The sequence below is a fragment of the Hyperoodon ampullatus genome (assembly GCF_949752795.1).
Source record: "Hyperoodon ampullatus genome assembly, chromosome: 13".
Lineage (NCBI taxonomy): Eukaryota > Metazoa > Chordata > Mammalia > Artiodactyla > Ziphiidae > Hyperoodon > Hyperoodon ampullatus.
The window spans coordinates 31,269,102-31,290,934 of NC_136926.1; positions in this window are offsets into that span (position 1 = coordinate 31,269,102).

The window sequence follows — 21,833 nt, forward strand, 5'->3', positions numbered from 1 at the left end:
ATTGTTTTTTTATGGCTGAGTAGTATTCCATTGTATATACATACATATATGTATGTATACCACATCTTCTTTATCCATTCATCTGTTGATGGACACTTAGGTTGCTTCCATACCTTCGCAATTGTAAATAATGCTACTACGGACATTGTGGTACATGTATCTTTTCAAATTAGTGTTTTGGTTTCTTCTGGATATATACCCAGGAGTGGAATTGCTGGGTCATAGGGTAGTTCTATTTTTACTTTTTTGAGGAACCTCCATACTGTTTTCCACAGTGGCTGCACCAATTTACATCCCCACCAACAGTGTATGAGGGTTCCCTTTTCTCCACATGCTTGCCAACATTTGTTATTTGTATTCATTTTGGTGATAGCCATTCTGACAGGTATGAGGTGATATATCATTGTGGTTTTGATTTGCATTTTGCTGATGATTAGCAATGTTGAGTGTCTTTTCATGTATCTCTTTGGGAAAATGTCTATTCAGGTCATCTGCCTATTTCTTAATTGGGTTGTTTGCTTTTTTGATGTTGAGTTGTATGAGCTGTTTACATATTTTGGATATTAACCCTTTATCAGTCATATCATTTGCAAATATTTTCTCCCATCCTGTAGGTTGTATTTTCATTTTGTCAATGATTTCCTTTGCTGTGCAAAAGCTTTTAAGTTTAATTAGGTTCTGTTTATTTTTGCTTTTATTTCCTTTGCTTTAGGAGACAGATCCAAAAAAGTATTGCTGTGATTTATGTCAAAGAGTGTTCTGCCTATGTTTTCCTCTAGGAGTTTTATGGTTTCTGGTCTTACATTTAGGTTTTTAATTCATTTTGAGTTTATTTTTGTATACAGTTACAGAATATTCTCATTTCATTCTTTCACATATAGCTTTCCAGTTTTCCTAGCACCACTTACTGAAGAGACTGTCTTTTATCTATTGTATATTCTTGCCTCCTTTGTCATAGATTAATGGACCGTAAGTGCATGGGTTTATTTCTGGGCTCTCTATTCTGTCCCACTGATCTGTGTGTCTGTTTTTATGCCAATACCATACTGTTTTGTTTTTTTAAATATAAATTTATTTATTTATTTTTGGTTGTGTTGGGTCTTCGTTGCTGCACGTGGGGGCTACTCTTCACTGCAGTGCACGGGCTTCTCATTGCGGTGGCTTCTCTTGTTGTGGAGCACGGGCTCTAGGCATGTGGGCTTCAGTAGTTGTGGCGCATGGGCTTCAGTAGCTGTGGCACGCGGTCTTAGTAGTTGTGGCACACAGGCTTAGTTGCTCCGCAGCATGTGGGATCTTCCCAGACCAGGGCTCGAACCCATGTCCCCTGCATTGGCAGGTGGATTCCTAACCACTGCACCACCAGGAAAGTCCCACCATACTGTTTTGATTACTGTAGCTTTGTAGTATAGTCTGAAATCAGGACGTGTGATTCCTCCACCTCTGTTCTTCTTTCTCAAGATTGTTGTGGCTGTTCGAGATCTTTTGTTTTCCATAGAAATTTTTGAATGATTTGTTCTAGTTCTGTGCAAAATGCCATTGGTATTTTGATAGGGATTGCACTGAATCTGTAGATTGCCTTGGATAGTATGGTCATTTTAACAATATTAATTCTTCCAATCCAAGAACATGGTATATCCTTCCATCTGTTTGTGTCATCTTTGATTTGTTTCATCGGTGCTTTATAGTTTTCTGAATACAGGTCTTTTACCTCCTTAGGTAGGTTTATTCCTAAGTATTTTTTTTTTAATTTTTTTTATTTTTTGGCTGCACCAAGTGGCTTGTGGGATCTTAGTTCCCTGACCAGGGATTGAAGTGAGGCCCCTGGCAGTGAGAGCACCAAGTCCTAACCACTGGACTGCCAGGGAATTCCTGAGTATTTTATTCTTTTTGATGTGATGGTAAATGCGATTGTTTCCTTAATTTCTCTTTCTGATCTTTCATTGTTAGTGTATAGGAATGCAAGAGATTTTTGTGCATTAATTTCGTATCCTACAACTTTACCAAATTCATTGATGAGCTCTAGTAGTTTTCTGGTAGCATCTTTAGGATTTTCTATGTATAGTATCATGTCATCTGCAAACAGTGACAGTTTTACTTCTTCCTTTCAAATTTGGATTTGTTTTCTTTCTTTTTCTTATAATTGCTGTGGCTAGGACTTCCAAAACTATGTTGAATAAAAGTGGCAAGAGTGGCCATACTTGCCTTGTTCCTGATCTCAGAGGAAATACTTTCAGCTGTTCACCATTGAGTATGATGTTAGCTGTGGGCTTATCATATATGGCCTTTATTACGTTGAGGTACGTTCCCTCTATGCCCACTTTCTGGAGAGTTTTTATCATAAATGGTTGTTGAATTTTGTCAGAAGCTTTTTCTGCATCTATTAAGATGATCATATGGTTTTTATTCTCCAATTTGTTAATGTGGTGTATCACATTGATTTGCAGATATTGAAAAATTCTTGCATCCCGGGGATAAATTCCACTTGATCATCGTGCATACTCCTTTTAATGTATTGTTAGATTGATTCGGTTTGATAATATTTTGTTGGGGATTTTTGCGTCTATGTTCATCAGTGATATTGGCCTGTAATTTTCTTTTTTGTGTGATATCTTTGTCTGGTTTTGGTGTCAAGGTGATGCTGGCCCCATAGAGTGAGTTTAGAATTGTTCCTTCCTCTGCAATTTTTTGAATAGTTTCAGAAGGATAGGTGTTAACTCTTCTCTAAGTGTTTGGCAGAATTCACCGTGAAGCCATCTGGTTCTGGACTTTTGTTTGTTGGGAGTTTTAAAATTACTGATTCAGTGTCTGAAACTTACTTTGAAATGTATCTGAAAAATAAGATGGATTGGTGGGTAGACAGAGGGATTGTTAGATGGATACACATGTGATAAAGCAGGTAAAGCAAAATGTTAATAGTAGAATCTAGGAGATAGATATATGAGTGTTCATTGTAAAATTCCTTCAACTTTTCTGTATGGTTGAAATTTTTCATAGTTAAATGTTAGGGAAAAAAGTGGTACTCACAGCTAGTATCAATCTGGCGGCTATGGAAAGCCATGAAATCTGAGTGCTCTGAAATAAAACATTCCAGTCAGGCCAGTTTTGTAGCCATGTAGGTAAAAGGTCCTTCTTGAAAGGAGAGAAGAACAATGCTGCTTCTAGTTGAAACTGCATTTCTAATATGCAGTGCTCTCCCCCTTGAACTTGTGTCATGTTCTTTCCCAAGACACAGGGTACCATCCTCATCTTCACAGTATCTGCATCCACAGGAAGCATCTTCCTCTCTGCCTTGGGAGACACCACGCTCTCCTGGATTTTCTCCCATCTCTCTGGTGGCCCTTCTCAAGCTCCAATACTGACTCCTTCTCCTGTGCCTACTTTATTATGCAGAGGTTTCTTTGGGCTGGGTTCTGGGCCTTCCTGTCTTTTCCGTGCCCTCTTCCTCCCAAGGTGTTCTCAACAGTTTTCCTGGATTTTAGCACCACCTCTAGGATGACATCTCCCAAAGTGATAGCTCCGGCCTAAGCATCCTTTCAACAATGGACTCTTATGTCCAGATGCTTCTTTAACACCCACTGGACCGTCTCTCAGAGTCCCATCCCTGTTAAGTCTGAATCTGAACTCCTTGCACGCCCCTTCACACTCTGTTCAGCCGTCGCCAGGGTTTCTCTTTCCGTCACCTACCCACCACCGCCCTACCACAGCCATCATCTGTCCTGAATCACCAGGCGCCTCCTAGCCTGTCTCCCAGGGAGACTCACTCCACTCTAGTCTAATTCAAGCTGCCAATGCATCTAAATCTGATCCTATCTCTTCTCTACTCAAAACTCATCAAAGGTTTGTCTCTGTGGTTAGGACAAAATACAACATTCTTAATATGGACCACAAGGCCCCCGGTATGGGGCTCCTGCCTGCCGCCTACTTTTTCTGCCTCTACTGGGGCCACATGAGTCTCTGTTCCTCCAACAAGAGAAGCATCTTCTTACCCCAGGGCCTGTGTATGAGGCATCCCTCTTGGAATGTTTCCAACCATCCTTCCTGGTAAATCCCTACTCAATGTTTAGGTCTGAGCGTAAATAAGGCTTTTTGAGAGAAACTTCCTGACACACCCCTCCCGCCATCTAAACTATGTCTCACTGTTACTGTCTCTCATAAAGCCTGTACTTTCATCTTACAGTAGAATTAGTGATGATAGTTGTCTGCCTCTCCCGCTAGACTTCAGACTCTGTGTGGGCCTGCTGTGGGGGAGTCTGCTGTGATCCACCCCGTGTCCAGGGATGCGGCCCCTGACAGGAGTCCCCAGCACGCAGGAGGGCGTCAGTTTATGCACTTACTTGTTGAGTAATGTTCAACTATGCCTCAGGGAGATGCAGTTTGAAAGGTGAGGGACAAAGTCACAAATCAACATGGCATCTGGGCTCAGCATCATTAGGACCCGTGTAGCCTACTGCACAGCCCTTACCACCTTGGGTGTGAGCACACCAGGAACACGTAGCCCGTTCTCAGTCATTCCTGTCCCTCCCCTCACCCCTCACTCCCGCTTACATGCAGATGAAGAAAAAGCAAGAGCGAGCAGCCGATACTTAAAACACTTGCTGGGAAGACTCCCTCCTCCTCATCTGCACCCAGGGAGCTTTGGGGCACAGTCTGCAAAAAGCTTACAGAAACGAAAGGCAAAAGGCCTGAACTCAGAATCACATGGTCGGTCCTCCCCTGGTTCTGCAGCCCATTCGATTAGGACCTTATGTGCATGATTTTATGGCTTAGAATCTTCATGTGCCCTGCCTATGCCGCACAGCTATTAGGAGGACAAAATGAGCTAGTGTAACTGAAAGTGCTTCTTATACCATAAACCTACGACCACCACATAGAAGTAGGTTGCGTGCAGCTTGAAGAATAGTGAAATGTTATACTGATTTTGCTGTTTTTAACAATGAATGATGCTAATACCAGTTGTCTCAATAATTACATTACCATGAGAATAATGAACTTGATATTCTTCCCACTTTAAGGAGGATGTTTAATTATAGATAGGAACACGGTAGAAATGACCTAAATTTAGAAATATTACTTCCTAAATCAGCAATTCATGACTAAGATTACCCTACATAGCACTTAAATTGTGTGAGCATTCAACTGACCTATAAGTAATAACTTTCCAGTTTATGCCATACTAAAATGTTTTTCCTCATAGTTACATACTACTTTTATAACAAAAACAACTTTATTTTCCTGTTTGTAAAAGTAATGTATGTTCATAAAAATTCAAAGGATATACAAATATAATAAGTAGAAATAGAAAAGTATTCATCAATATCTTCTCTTTACCAACATCAAAAAAATATTGTAAAAATAAGACTTGCAAGTAATTATAAATATGTCTTATAACAGGCATCACTTGATGAGAATTTTAAAATCTCTAATACATGGGATTATTTCAAGACTGTTTCCACATTGCAAAAGCATACATTTTTGTTTATGAGACATTTCTAATTTATCAGCTATTAGTTCTTTTTGCCCATGTGTATTTGAGAAGATCATTCTTTTCAATTGAAAAATAAGAACTAAAATATCCACCAGATATTTCAATAACTTTACAATATGTAGAACAACTAAGAGATAACAGAAATCGTTAGCAAAGGGAAATGACACAAGGACCCACAGTATTTCTTAAATGTTATATGGAAGGGGCAAGAAATAAAGATTCACGGCACATGCTAATTTTGCAGATTGTTAATAAATACAGACATTATGATACATCTGTATTGCCACAGGAAATAGCCAAGATATTACTAATTTTAAAGGCCAGGCTGTCAGCAAGAATGAAGCTGAAATCCAGGGATGTTCCAAGAAAAGGGAGAAACATGCCCGGAGCACTGAGAAAACTTTCAGGCTGAATTCATGTGAATTACTGGACAACCCTGGGTTTCTAAATTCTTCGGCATTTTATGTTAAGATTAAGAAAGGGCTACTCCTGTTCTATATCTCCACCTAGTGGACAATGGCATCCACGCTCTGGTGCATTGGCTTCAGAGAGAGGCTTGCTCGCCCCAGTTAGGTAAGGAGCTGACGAATATTGTTTGGAACACAGAAGATGAATCACCCTTTGAGTTTTAGTTTGGGTTTGGACTTTAAAACGTCTGCTTAATGAAGCAAGTCTGGTATTTCATCATCTTTTATTAGCCTGTAGGAAAAAATAAGCATTTATAAGCAGCATCTCTTCCTCTTTTCAAGAATTAAAAATACATAAGGGTGTTAATATTCCCACTGAGTTGCCATTAATAATTTTTTAAATCTTTTTGTCCTCCCCCCAGCTCTTCCTGTCTACTTCACAAGTCTTTGATACCAGCTTCAACGACTTGACCGTTTGTTCTAAAGCAAAAAACAATTCAGGTCCCCTTGCAATGTAATTCAAACTGTGGTAGCAACACATGAGTGGATCCTGACATCAGTATAGGGGGTCGTGTCCAGGATTAAAAAATAAAATATCCATTTTTCATTTTTTGAGGAGTCTACACACTGTTTTCCACTGCACGATCCCACTTACATGAGAAATAATCCAAAATAGTCAGACTCCCAGAAGCAGGAGGGGAGTGGTGGTTGCCACGGGCTGGGGGGTGGGGTGAGAATTGGGGGTCAAGTTCCAGTTACACGAGGTAAGTTCTGGAGAACTGAACAACATTGGGTCTGTAACTAACAACACCGTATTATGCACTTAGCATTTTTAAAATTAGTTAATTGTTGGCTGCATTGGGTCTTCGTTGCTGTGTGCAGGCTTTCTCTAGTTGCAGTGAGTGAGGTCTACTCTTTGTTGCGGTGCACGGGCTTCTCATTGCGGTGGCTTCTCTTGTTGCGGAGCACGGGCTCTAGGCACGTGGACTTCAGTAGTTGTGGCACATGGGCTCAGTAGTTGTGGCTCACGGGCTCTAGAGCACAGGCTCAGTAGTTGTGGCTCATGGGCTTAGATGCTCTGCAGCATGTGGGATCTTTTTGGACCAGGGCTCGAACCCATGTCCCCTACATTGGCAGGTGGATTCTTAACTACTGCACCAACAGGGAAGCCCTGCACTTAGCATTTTAAGAGAGTAGAACTCATGTTTTTACCACGATTAAAAAAAAAAAAAAAAAGATCATTGAGGAAGACTATGAAGAAAAAGGGAGGAAGGGAGGGAGGGAGGGAAGAAAGACTAGACTGGAATCTAAAATGTCAGAGAGCTTCTCACACACAGTGAGTGTTATTCTGTGGAACTTCTGTTACGTGTGTGTGTTGTGTGTACTGAGGTGTGAGGTAAAGGGCTTTTCATCCTGGGGGGCAAGTTCAAAAAAGTTCAAAAGGCTCTGCTCTATTGTTTTTTAAAAAAATCAAACTACAGCTAAAAGCTCTGTTGTATTTCAAATGAACTAGGGTTCCTTGTATGTAAATATGCTTCTCTGTTTTTGAAAAAGGTGGTTTAAGATGCCTTGAGGCAGGAAATGGGATGGCATCGGAGGCAAAGAAGTGGAACTGTTGGCCCAGTCTATTCTTCCCTAATAATTTTTTTAAAAAATTATTTTTGGCTGCATCGGGTCTTCATTGCTGCGCACAGGCTTTCTCTAGCCGCGGCGAGTGGGGGCTACTCTTCGTTGTGGTGCGCGGGCTTCTCATTGCGGTGGCTTCTCTTGTTGCAGAGCACGGGCTCTAAGCTCGTGGGCTTCAGTAGTTGTAGCACGTGGGCTCAGTGGTTGTGGTGCACAGGCTTAGTCACTCCGCGGCATGTGGGATCTTGCTGGACCAGGGCTCGAACCCATGTCCCCTGCATTGGCAGGCAGATTCTTAACCACTGCGCCACCAGGGAAGCCCCGGCCCAGTCTATTCTTTGCCTTCGATGTGAGGATAACGTCGGACAGATCTGGAAGCCTCCTGTGATGGGGCACAACCTTTGGAGTAGGACAATCCTGGTTTTGAATTCCAATGCAGACACTTCTCACTGTATGTCAGCCTCTCTGGTCTCAGCGTCCTAATCTGAACATGAAGCCATTCATTATTACTGCGTGGCACTGTCATGAGAAACACGTGTGTGATACAGACGGTGTGCCCATCACATGCAAGGAGCCAGAGTTGCACTGACACCACTTCAAATAGTTCTTGTCTTCCTTATCGCCCTAGATATCTATAGCTTAGAATTGCAAATATCCCTAAAAGAATTTAAAACTTGAATCCCAATAACGATTGCTTCTTCAGGGCGGTCCAGTGAGAGCCTGAAGTCTGCATTCTCTGATTCTGATTCTGTTTATGACTGCGTTTATTATAAATCTCAGTGAAAGTGTGTTCCTTGTTTCTGCAGTGCCTTCTTTATTTTACAAAGAGCAGGGGGTCTCTTGTGGTTTTTCTTCTCAAAGTGGGATACCATCCTGGGGGTGGTGACCACCCAAACAGAACCACAGAGTTTCCTGTGAGCAGAGCAGGCCTGGGGAGAAGATGAGGACCCAGCTCCATTTGTTTCAAATTGAGAGGTAATTGAAATGTAACATTACATTAGTTTCAGGTGTGCACCATGGTGATTCCATAGTTGTAAATATTGTGAAACGATGGCCACAGTAAGTCTAGTTAACATCCATCACCATAGGTAGTTACACATTTTTTTTCTTGTGATGAGAACTTTTAAGATCTACTCTCTCGGTAACTTTCAAATATACAGCACAGTATTGTTAGCTGTGGTCACCATGCTGTACTTTCCATCTTCAGGACTCATTTATATTACAACTGGAAGTCTGCGCCTTTGACACCCTTCTCCCATTTTGCCCACCCACCCTGCCTCTGGGCACCACTAGGCCTGTCTCTGAATCTGTGCATCCAGCCCCATTTTACATCCCCTCCCTTCAGCCGGGGTCTCTCTTCAACCCGTCTGCTCCCTCCTCTTTGCTCCTCCAACCCGCTCAGCCTCACCCCAGGGGAACCTGAACGGACAAACTGTTGCTAAAAATAGTACCTGTCTTGCCTCCTGATGTGGGGGGGGGGGCATCCTGATGAGGAAGTGAGAAAAGAAGGAGAAAGCTGTAAGAACAGTGGGGTCACACCAGTGTCCGGTGTTGTTTTCATGTTCTGAATCCATCTCAGAAATGTTAGCAATGCAGTAAGGTCTGCTAACCTGGGCTCCCTGGGTCTGCCGCTTACCAGCGGGGCGACCTTGGAAAACCATGTGAAGCCTCAGTTTCCTCATCTCTAAACTGTGGAAAGTAGTACCTCCCATTCACAGGGAGCTTTAAGAATTAAACATGTAATGCAGGTAGACATGTCAAAACAGATCCCAGCCACAGTAAATGGTTACTATGGACTGAATGTTTATGTGCCCCCCAAATTCACAAACTGAAGCCTAATGCCTGGTGTGATGGTATTTGGAGGTGGGGCCTTTGGTAGGTGACTATGTCATGAGGGTGGGACCCCCATGAATGGGATTAGTGCCCTAATAAGAAGAGACACAGATCTCTGTCTCTCTCTCTCTCCCCCATGTGGGGACACAAGAAGATGGCTGTCTGAAAACCAGGAAGAGGACCCTCACCAGACACAGATCTGCCAGCACCCTGCTCTTGGACTTCTAGCCTCCAGATCTGCGAGAATAAATGTTTGTTGTTTAAACCACCAGTCTTCAACAACCCCCAGTGATACTTTTGTTATAACATCTGGAACAGACTAAGACAATGACCAATAAAGACAATGGTTGTTATTATGTTATCTCCCCAGATTTTGTGTCTTCAAAGGACCATAAAGGCAGTCCTTAAAAAGTTAAGAAGTTAATGTTTTCCTTAAGTTAAAGTTTCATACCCTATAAATCCTGTGCCTTGTGGGAAAATGGGAGAAAAGCAAGAAATTTGGGGCAGAGAAGACTTCTTGATACTCTCAAATCATATCATGTAAGCAACTACCTGGGCATGATACTGCTCTGTAACAGAGCTGTGAATTTCAGCATTTGCTTGAAATTTGGTGACAGAGTGGCCAGTGTAGTGAATGACTCCAGGAATGGTCCATTATTCTGTTTTAAGTTAACAATCTTTTCAAGCCACAGAGACTGCTCATTACTTTACAACTCTCACTACAATATGACCTGCTCATCCCCCGGTAATTGCCTGCCCCCTTAGCTTGTGTCCTGCAGTCAGAGTTGTCGAAGCAGGCGGAAGTTAGGTACAAAAAGGGCCTTGGTGGGGAGGATACGTGAAGAGAATGCAGGGGGGAAGGGGAGGACCCCTGTCCTCTCACTGCTTGCTCTTGAAGTGGGTCTTGTCTACACATAGTGTGTAATGGTCTCAGGGGTGCACAGCTGAACATTTTAAACTTGCCTAGTTGCTGACTGTCAGCTCCCAAAAGAACATCAGAAGAAGCTGCTGAGTAAGCAAAGCTGTTTTTAGACTTACTGCCAAAAGGGAGACCACCATTTTGACAGTTTTAGTTGTGTGTCAGAAGGAAAAGTTCAAGGAAGAACATCTATAAGGGTTTGAGGTCTGGGCTCAAGGGGCTGAAGGTGGGTCTTTCAAGGCAGAGACTGGATCAGGTTGGGTACAGTTTGTGATGTGATGGTTCAGGATTGGAGGTGAGGGTCTGAGGGACTGAACTGCTGTCTGAGGACAGTTTGCTCAGGTAAGCAAACTGTTCACCTGAATAAAGTCATTTGTAGGAATTTTCTGAAGCAAACAGTAAAGTACTTTATTGGTGTACAGACTTATCTTCTTGGGCAAGAACTTCCTGGAACGAAGAGTTGTATTACGTTGACACAGATAGACTCCAGTTCTCATAATTATGTGTTTTTGAAAATACATAACTAGTACCTCAGATCATTAATCTTGGAAATGACAGTGTTTAGGACAACAGAGAAGTAAATTAAATTTAAAGTGAAAAGCTGACTTGATTCAAAGAAAAACAATTAATAGTATAGGAGGTACTCAACACTGACAAAATTGTGACTACAGTGTATGAAAGACTGGGGTGTAAAACTCTGTTTAACACTGTGAGACTCTCCTGGTGGAGTCTCTTCTGGAGGACAGTCCTCCTGTGGGGCCGGTGTGTGACCCACAGATGAATCGTCACAGAGAGCCAGGGCAGGAGAGCCTGTCACCTGGGATAGGAGGGGTCCAGGCACCCCACCACCCTGGGCACCACCCCCCACCCCTGGTTTAGTGTCATCTTTGTTGTGCAGATGAGCTGACAACTAGAAAAGTCCCCTGGCTGGAAACTCTGACTTGGTGGTGTGTCTACCCGGGACCCGAGCTTTCACATAGGATGTAGCAGCTGCTGTTGGCGCTCCTATGCAAGGCAGGTGGGTTCCCCAGTGGTGGCACCTGCCACTGTGGTCACCAGGCCCTCATGGCCCCAGATGCTAACAGAACAGTGTGGCAAAGAGGAGCCGAGACTCAATAAAGTGCAAACCAACCAGAATGACCCAGTGATGAATACTTTGGACAAACTGAAAGGGGTAGAGGGAGAAGGCAAGGCAGCTTCTGGATTTCCAGGAGCCCCTTCCCGGGAGGGGTTGGTTGAGGGAAGGAGGACACATCCCCCTTGATTCAGGCCCAGGTTAGCTTGAATTCCAGGAGAGGAGCCTTTGGGGCCTTTCTCAGGTAGAAAGCCCAGAGACCAGGGCAGAATCCTGTGGGTCTGCTGTCCCCAGGTGGCTGGTGAGACAATAGAAGGCTTGGTGCTGGGATGAGCCAGCAGGGCAAGGGAGGCAGGTCCTATAGCTGCTGAGAATCTCACTCCTAGGCTCATCAGTGAGGCCGACTTGATCTTCCTGGGACTAAATCTGAGGAGCTTTCCCAGCGTTCTACCCAACCAGATGGGGTGGGGCTCACCCCAGAGCAAATCCACGGGAACTAGGAAAGGAGCCATTCTAAGAGTAACCCGTCACTGTCCCTCAGAGACAAGGACCAAACACTGCCAGTCTTCTACACAGGGTTTCTCAGGCAGCTGCCGTTTTGCCTGCGGCTCTGTCACCTGTCAGCTTCCCTGACCTGTCAGCTTTGCATGGTGGCTAGAGCTGGGTTTAGTATCCCCAGGCCCCTGAGTATCTCCATCATCATCAGGTGACCTAAAGAATTTAATGACCATTCAAAAAATAAAACAAAGCACAGAGCAGACTGTGACCTCACCAATGTCAAGGAAACATCCAAACAGTAAAGTGGAAGATTAACTGTCCAAGACATTGACATTAGAACATTTACGATTATTCTTTACGAAACAACTATAAAAGGAAAATGTCAGTCAACTTTCGAGCAAGCTGAGATCCCGGGATGCCTGAAAGGAGGACAGGAAGGACCTCTCCAGTTTCAGCAACCACTAGGTGTTATTTTTTTTCCTGTTTTTTTCCTGTTTTAGTAATATGAGTTGAAAGATGAAATATCATTAGCCCGTGGGGAGAACCCCAACCAAAGAAATCTAAAACATATAGTACGTAAATGCTTTTTTTCCCTTTCTTAAATTTTGGATGCTGGTGCTAAACTTCCAAGTGTCATGATTTTTAAAAAAATTTTATGCCTTTTAAATTTATTTCTGGGATGAGAAGAGGGTAATATTTTTGCTTTCTTATGGGACTCTCTTTAAAATGTGCATATGAAGTTCCTCAAAAATAAAATTTTGACTCTCAAAATGAAAAAAAAAAAAAAGTTCCTCCACCCAATACTCAAGTCCCTCAGACAAGGTGCTCACCCTGCCCGGCCTGAGGTGGCCTTGGGGCCAAGCCTGTGGTGTGTGGCTGAGACAAGCCACACGAGTGTGCAGAAAGTTTGCCACATGGTCAGTACTTAATGCACATCAGCTGTTAGCTCTTGTTTTCTGTAAACCTGAGGGGACTTTTGTTGTAAGATTCCTGTCTCCCATTGTCTGGGGAAGAGGAAGGTCGGCCGGAGTGATGGTGACAGTGGAAGAGGCACATGAGCAGAGCTCTGTGCCCTTTCAGAAAAGAATTGTAAGCCGCCCATGTCACCTATATTCCCTGTCAAACCCCCCACCCCCAAACTCAAACCCAACAAAAACACACTCTAGGAACTGAAGGCAAGAGGAAGTTCTAAAAGATACTGAGGGGAAGATGATGAGAAAGCCCCTGAGTCTACAGGGAAAGCATCCATCTGATGGCTTATTTGAACCACTGCTGTTTGAAGGATGACAAATCACCAGAAAGAGCACAAAAACAGGGCAAACAAAGGGGCAAGGAGAGGTGTGTGTAAATGAAGTGATATTCCATGAAAAGGTACAGATTTTTAAAAGGTATGTAGGTACATACCACTACAGTTCTGTGAAACATGTTCCCATTGATAATAAGGAGAAGAGAATTTGGTATAATTAGAAGATATTCAGTAAAGTTTTAAAGATACTTAAATTCAATATAAAAAGTATATAAAGCACTGCAAAATAACTCAAAATTATTTTTAAATTGTTTTAGCTGATTTAGCATTGTTTTAGTTCATTCCTGGGCTATCATTATTTATTTATTTATTTATTTATTATCCATTTATTTTTGGCTGCGTTGCGTCTTCATTGCTGTGAGTGGGATTTCTCTAGTTGCGGCGAGCGTGGGCTACTCTTCATTGTGGTGCGTAGGCTTCTCACTGCGGTGGCTTCTCTTGCTGCAGAGCATGGGCTCCAGGCGCACGGGCCTCAGCAGTTGCAGCACGTGGGCTCAGCAGTTGTGGCTCATGGGCTCCAGAGCACAGACTCAGTAGTTGTGGCACACGGGCTTAGTTGCTCCACGGCATGTGAGATCTTCCCAGACCAGGGCTCAAACCCGTGTCCCCTGCAATGGCAGGCAGATTCTCAACCACTGTGTCACCAGGGAAACCCTGGGCTATCACTTTTGATAGGTAAGTGTTCCCTCATTTTGCTATTACCTATAAAGGCAATGACTGATGCATTTATAATCACAATTAGAACAAAAACTCGAGAATTCCTTGGGTGGGGTAGGATGCTGGGAATGCCAAATTGGATGTCACAGGGACTTCTCTGAAGGTCTGTATTTAAAAATAAATTCCCATCTGGCTCCCCGCAGTGTAGACCTCCTGTGTGGCCCTGTGATACCCTACACTTCTCCAACGTGGCACTAAACCCACTGTATTACAAGTTCCTTTTGATTTTTTTCTCTTCCCCTTGGACTGCAAACTGAAAAGGTAGATGATAAATACCTGTTGAATTAATGACTCCAGCAAGCATTCACTGGGAGCCGGTGTGTGGCCGGCAATGTTCTCGGCACTGGGAATACAGCAAGGAGGGTACCTGTGAGCAGAAGCCCGGACTCACAGAGGAAACAGATAACAAGGAAATAAATGTCTGCCGTGTGTCAAATGGTGGTAAGTGCCAGGGATAAACATAATGCAGGGGTGTAGGGGTCGGGGTGGCCCGAAGGGGAGCAGAGGTAGGCCCTTTGGCATCTGTGGGTTGGGGGAGGACCAGGCAGAGGCAGCAGCAGTGCAAGGGCCCTGAGCCAGGTGGGCTTGGTGAGTCCAGTGAGTCCCAGAGTGGGTGGAGTGATGGGAATGGAAGCAGTGAGGAGGGGGGTCAGAGGTCAGATCAGAGAGGCAGGCTGGGTTGCAGGTTGTGTGGAACCAGGCAGGTCCTTTCATTTGGAATGCACTGGGAGTCAGTGGCAGGTTCTGAGCAGAAAAGTGATAGGATATGGCTTTTCATGCTGAAAGGACCTCTCCGGCTGCTGGACTGAGAATCAGCGTTAGAAGGTAAACACTGAAGCCACCAAGCATCTAGCGGGTGATGGAATCATCCTGCCAAGAGGTGATGGGACTGCAGCGGGAGGAACCGGTGGGTCAGGCTGTGGACGACCCGCCGGGCGCTCAGGTGCAGAAGGAGGCTGAGGGAGTATGTGCTGCCTTCTCTGTGGCTGTGGACGCAACCAGAAGTCTGGCTTTGGACATACTGAGTTCGAGTTTATTACACGTATCTTCCTTTTTCATGTTGAATTCTCTATCCAAGTTGGAGAGTAGGTGCTGTTTCTTTTTCAGTACGACCATCAAACAGGAACTGAGAGTGTATGTAACAGTCCAGCAGGAACTGAAACCAGGAAAGGGTTGGGGGGGGCCGTGTGTGGGGTGTTTTTGTTTAAACATAGGGAGACACATGGACATCCCACCATCCCATTTTCCTCCAGCAATAAATCAACATTTGGTGGGTCTTCAGCAGCCAGCCCAGGGCTATCAGCACTCGGTGCTGTGGGTTTTTGGACTAAGGTCACTCTGAAGGGAAGGTGGAATGATAAACTGTATGTGGGCCCTGCTGGGAGAGGCAGCCCTCCATGGGCCCTGAACATCCTGGCAAGCTCGTGCCGAGGGCGCCTGATGGTTAGGCTGACCTTTCCCCTGACATTTAAGTAGGTCAGGGCTTGTTTGCTGCCTGATCATGTGCTGGGCACTTGACCCTGGTCCCTCTCCTGCACGTGGTGTCATTTGGGACCATCGCATGATCTCAGTGCTACATGGGGGCAAAGGGAACTAATTCTAAGAGCAGATGTTGTCTCTTGGGCTGTGAGTAGTAAAGTCCTTGGTCTCTGACCCCAGAGTCTTGTGTCTTCTGCCAGCATTCCAGGAAGAGGAACAGGACAACGTGTCAGAGTCTAAGTTGGGTAAAGTTTCAGACCTTTTACACTTGTGCACAGACCTTATCTCTCTCTGAGGGGTTGTCAGAAGCCCCGCTCTGGGTGGACGGGTAGTGTGGGGTGAAACACGAAAGGCATCAGGGCAGATGCTCAGGCCCAGCCAGGAAGGACTGTAATTCCTCGTGGGGACCTTTCTTCTGAATGAAGGACTTGATGGGGCAAAATGAAGAAAACTGATCACATGGAGCAGATGGGCTTGGGCTAATGTTCAATTTGTTTATACTCCTTTCCTCACCTTGTAGTGTAAGTGTGAGTCCTCGCTACAGTCCCTTGGGATTGAGTAAAGGATGGGACAGGTGGAAAGATCATTTTCAGCATAAAGGTAGCAGAAAACGGCTGCTGAAAACCAAGGCAATCCTAATTCACTTTTATCTAGGGATGGACAGGATGCCAGGTCACAAAAAATGCGAGACCTTTATTTTTACAAAGAAAATCCATTTGCACTTATCTTTAAGAAATTTAAGACCGGCTAGGCTGCTGGAGTGCTGAACCTTCCCCTATTACTCAGAAGTCCTCCTCCCTCCTCTGTGGATCTGTTGCTCAGAGAGACCAGCCAGCAGACACCCACAACAGGTGCTGGGGGAGCACAGGGCCCTGGCAGAGGTACTGGCTGTCTAAGGGAACACAGAAAGGGGAACCCTTTCAGTAGGTGTCAACCTTCCAAAAATGCACAGTACCAATTTAAAACTGCACTAAATTCCTGGAGAATTGCAACTCTAAGCTTTATGCTATGTGCAGTGCAATCCCTCTTCCTCCTGTCGGAGCTCATCTTTTTAAGTTGATCTCAATGGTAAAAAGGGAAGGGAAGCATGACGGTGCTTCTGGAACTGTCAACACAAAGAGCACACGGATGAATCGATATCATGGCAACAGGTGTGAGTGAGGGAGGTGAAACGTCATTGCCCCACAGGGATTTCCTCAGTGGTTTAGCCAGGGTCCCCTGCTAACTTCCACAGCTCTTCCTGCTGGTCAAAATCTGTTCTTAGAGGGATGCAGCAGAGGGCCAGAATGGCGCATGTGACAAATGATACATAAATAAGCCGATGGCGATCTAGGTAGTCTGGGCTCGAGTTACTTCCCCCTAAGAAAGTAGGAAATACTTAAATCCAGTGCTTATCTTTATACCTCTGAACAATGCTGCCATCCCAAATAGATGAGAAAATGGAAACATGATGAAATTTGGAGATGCCAGCAGCCACTTTGACAAGAAGTAGGAAGCTCTGACTTCTACACAATGGGGTACTTTTGTTTTACATTGCGTGTCGGCTGAACGAAAAAAATGTCTCATTTTCTCCCATACACAACAGCCTACCGCATTTCAACTTGCAAAAATTTTTATTTATCCCTTTTATGCACCGTTCCAGGTGTTTATATCGAAGGATAGGCATGATGTCCCAACCTGAAATCCAGACCACTGACATCCGAATTAGGTTCTAATTCTTTCCATCCTCTCTTGCTATCATGTCATACAACAAAAAATATATTAGTTGCAAGCAGTCTTTGATTCAGATCTCCTGCAGCAGAGTTGGTGAACCAACGGAAGTTTCCATGTCCCTTTTTATCCCAAATATCCCTAAAGTCCTCATTTGGGCTTTATGTTCTATCTTCTGCCACCCTGATGAACTTTTTAAAAGGTTTATTTTGATTTCTCCCTCTCTGGATCCACACACGATCTGAGGGGATTATATTTCCTTTCTAAATGTCTCTCTTCTTCATATTCACAAGTTTCCTCTTAAAGATATATACCCTCTACTTATCATCTCACACCGGTCAGAATGGCCATCATTAAAAAGCCTACAAATAGCAAATTCTGGAGAGGGTGTGGAGCAAAGGGAACCCTCCTACACTGTTGGTGGGAATAGAAGTTCATGCAGCCACTATGGAGAACAGTATGGAGGTTCCTTAAAAAACTAAAAACAGAGTTACTATATGATCCTGCAATCCCACTCCTGGACATGTATCTGGAAAAGATGAAAACTCTAAATTGAAAAGACACATGCACCCCAATGTTCACAGCAGCACTATTTACAATAGCCAAGACATGGAAACAACCTAAATGCCCATCAACAGATGAATGGATAAAGAAGATGTGGTGTATATCTATCTCTCTATATATATCTATATATATAGATACATACACACACACACACACACACACACAATGGAATATTACTCAGCCATAAAAAAGAATGAAATAATGCCATTTGCAGCTACATAGATGGACCTAGAGCTTATCATACTAAGTAAGTGAGACAAAGAAAAATATCATATGATATCACTTATATGTGGAATCTAAAAAAATGATACAAATGAACTTATTTACAAAACAGAAAGAGACTCACAGACATAGAAAACAAACTTATGGTTACCAAAGCAGGAAGAGGGGAGAGGGATTAATTAGGAGTATGGGATTCACATATACATACTACTATATATAAAATAGATAAACAACAAGATCCTACTGTATAGCACAGGAAACTTTATTCAATATCTTGTAATAAACCATAATGGAAAAGAATCTGAAGAAGAATATATATATATACATACACACACACACACACATATATATAAAACTGAATCACTTTGCTGTACACCTGAAACTAACACAACATTGTAAATCAACTATACTATACTTCAATTTAAAAATAAGATATATACGCTCCAACTACACACTCGAGTCTTTTCTTCAGGTCCACTGTTAATGAGATGTGTCACGTCCCAACAGTGACTATGGTTTCCCTGCAGCTAATGCAGAGGAGAGGCCAGCCCCAGGCAGGACCCCCCAGGAAACTTCTCAAGGCTTCCTTCTAATGCAGCACAGTGTTTCCTTAGAACATAGGACATTCCTGGAGTGTGCTGATTCCGAGCGCAGACCTCCTAGACCTCCTATTCTTCCTCCCTCACTTGGTGTAGACGAAACCCTGCAGTGGGGACCCAGCAGCCCCTGCACAGCATTTCTTGTCTAAGGGAGTCTAGCCTCTCCCTCAAGTTCTCGGCCCCTGGGGCAATTGTGAAATTGGGTCTAATGATTAAACAAAAAGTCCTCCGTGTCTCCTCTGTCTTTGTCCACTCTGAATGCTTTAGAATGATTAAATACAATTAGAGTTGTCAGCCATCTGCAAGAGAATCTAAACAACCCACCTACACTTTCTCTGTCTACCATTAAAAGACAAAGAGTTTGGAACCCTTGTGATTACTTTGCAGAAGAAAGATATTATGAGGACACAGTCTAAAACTTGACACAGGCCAGGTAACTAAGTGTCTCTGCTCATTTGGTGATGACTAACACATTCTGCCAGCTGTTCAGTGTTAAGATTATTATATTGTGCAACCAAAAGAGGGCAGTGCTCATTCTTCCTGTTTTCTATTTTAGGACAAAATGGAAAGGTCATCTTGTTCTTACTCCATTTTTCCTTTACTCACCACAAAATGAAAATAGTGAGTAAAAGTTACATAAGCAAATAAATGAAATACATTCCGAGTCCCTTTAGTTCAACATTAGTAATTTGATACAGATACTTCTACAGCAAAAGAAGACATTTGTTTCTTTGATTTACTTTTCTAACCCTGGATGGTTGCTTCTGTTTCTGAACATTTAAAACAGTGCCTCCAAAAAAAACTCCATGATACTTCCCAAAAGACAGAGAATAGGCAGGTTTCACTAAATGGTAGCTTATCCAACATTTGAATAAAGATAAAATTCGGCCCTAGTGACAGTGCATTTTTTGCTCATTACATGTCCTAGCATGACCACCCCACTCACCCCATCCCATCTTTTCTGAGGCATCTTTATTAATTTATCCTTCAAGTCCCAACACATTTTTTTCTAATTTACTTTCTCGTAGGATAGTAAATTAACTATCAAAGCAAAGATTTGGTCACCTGGAGTATTATACCTAGACCAACACCCTGTTTAAATATGAAAACAGAAAACCATGAAGTCTGGTATAGCCGATGAATAACTTGGCTCTTACTGGCACTGAACTCCTTCAACTATAATGATTTCCATTTGTCCTCTTTCTGGTGGACCCAGGAAATTAGGTGGCAGCATCCAGGGCATCTGTGGACACCTGTGTCGATATACTGTATGCTGTAGTCAGACACACGTGAATTCACATCCAGACCTGCTAGGTGCTGTGATTTGGAACGAATTACTAACCTTGGGCAAGTTTCATCCTAAGGAAAAATGCGGGTAAAATGCCCAATTTGCAGGCTTATTGTGAGAATAAAGTAAAACAATCAATCTAGGTAAAACTATCTACACTGTGCTGAGCAAACAGTAGGCACTCAATCGACCTGAGCCCTATTCCTTCCTGTTAAGAAACCATACATGTACATCCACCATTATTGTTGCTTGGCCAGTAGATGAAAAAATGACAGAACTATACTTATATGAATGTTCTGTTCCTTTAGGAACAAAGATTTAATTGGTTTATATGTTCCGTATGAGTCATTGTTTAAAATATTTATTTAGCATCTCATGCAGTAGTAACATTTATTGAGTGCCAGGGCCTAAGTGTCTTTACATGGATTGACATCTTTAATCCTCATAGCACCCTTATAAAAGATACTATTATCCCCATTTCACAGCTGGGGAAATGGAGTCAAAGAGCTGTTATGTAATTTGTCCAAGGTCACACAGCTAACAAGATGAAAAACCTAGGATTCAAATCTAGGAGGAGTGCCTTTAGAGCCTAGCTTTGTAACCATCACGCCTCTATTTCCCTGATAAAAAAGAAGAGTATAAAGACCTTGGGAAGGGTTTTTTTTCCTTCTTCTCGTCTTTTTTTTCTTTTGGTTCTTTACAATTTTTATTTTATTTTATTGTGGTAAGAGCACTTAACATGAGATCTACACTCTCAAGTTTTAAGTGTACAATACAGTATTGTCAGCTGTAAGTACAATGTTGTACAGCAGATCTCTCAAAGCAGTAACAGGCTAACTTGTTGGCTTGTAATCAGGGTAAAATCTCAGACACTCCCCAGTTCTTGACAGTTTTGGTGAGAGGATAGGATTCTGACAGAGTCATGGCTTTCTGGAAGAGGAACAAAAAGTTCCAAGGGCTGGGACAGGAAGACTTCCTGGGATTGGGAAGTGAATACTCTTGCCAAGTAGTGATGGGTGGGGAGTAAGGGTCTCTCACTGCCTTAGCTCTTAATGAATATTTAGAGGCTGAGTGGCAAGAATTGAAGAAGCCTTCCAAATGGTGCGCTGGCTACTGCCCACTCTCCTCCAGGCAGGAGGAGGAAGGGAGGTCATCATGCTCTGTAAACCCAGCCAGAAGGCAATGTGGCTTGGCTGTTGAGTCAAAGGGTCCCCAGAGCTAAAATAAATGGTGCCAACAGTGAGGACACAGAGTTTTGGGTGAGCCAAAATCAAAAACAGCTTGGTTGCGTCTGAACAGGCAGCCACTTGAAACTGAAAGTAAATGTGCTTGCTTACTGGCCTCTGATCCCTCCATCTCCCTCCTCCTGGCCCTCAGATGCTCTAAAGAAAAAAAATGATTAGAGGTGGGACAAAGGTCTCCCTGTCCTCAAACATACTCATCTAAGTATGCTGGGGAACTTTGGTGGCAGCGCCTCAAAACTTTTATGGCTTTTCTGAATACAGACCCTCGTGACCATCACACCTGGCCCTTTAGGGAGAAGCTCACTTGATGGGGTTTGGGCAGGGATCTCGCAGGGAAAAAGATGCTAACATAAACCTGTCCACAGGGCGTTTGAGCCAAGTCAATGTACTACAGTTGCATCTATATCTGAATGTCTAGGAGGAATTGATGTGCTGTATGCTTGTACTTCCCCAACCCATAAGTGCCACAGGGGACCCTCCTGCTCAGGAAGAGCATTGGGGAAGAAGTGTTGGTGAGGCCAATTTCCCTGCCTTTGGCACCAATGAGTGGGTCAGCATTTGGTACAAGTGCCCCTACCCACTGATGTCCAAAGTGTTCACTCAACAGATGATGTCCTGTGGGTTGACGGGTGGGGAGTCTCAGTCTCAAAGGCCCTGACTGCCATATCACCACACCTCTGTCTGCAGGACTGTCTGATAACCCCCCACAAAATGCAGGGGTCTGCTCACCAAGAAAACTTTCTTAGGTCTCTGTGGTTAGATTCACAATGATCAGTCCCTCCAGGGATCAAGGAAAAGTTGCTATTTGGTCCCCAGGCACCAAAAAGGAAGCCAGTGGGTTGGAGACAGTATATGTCACTT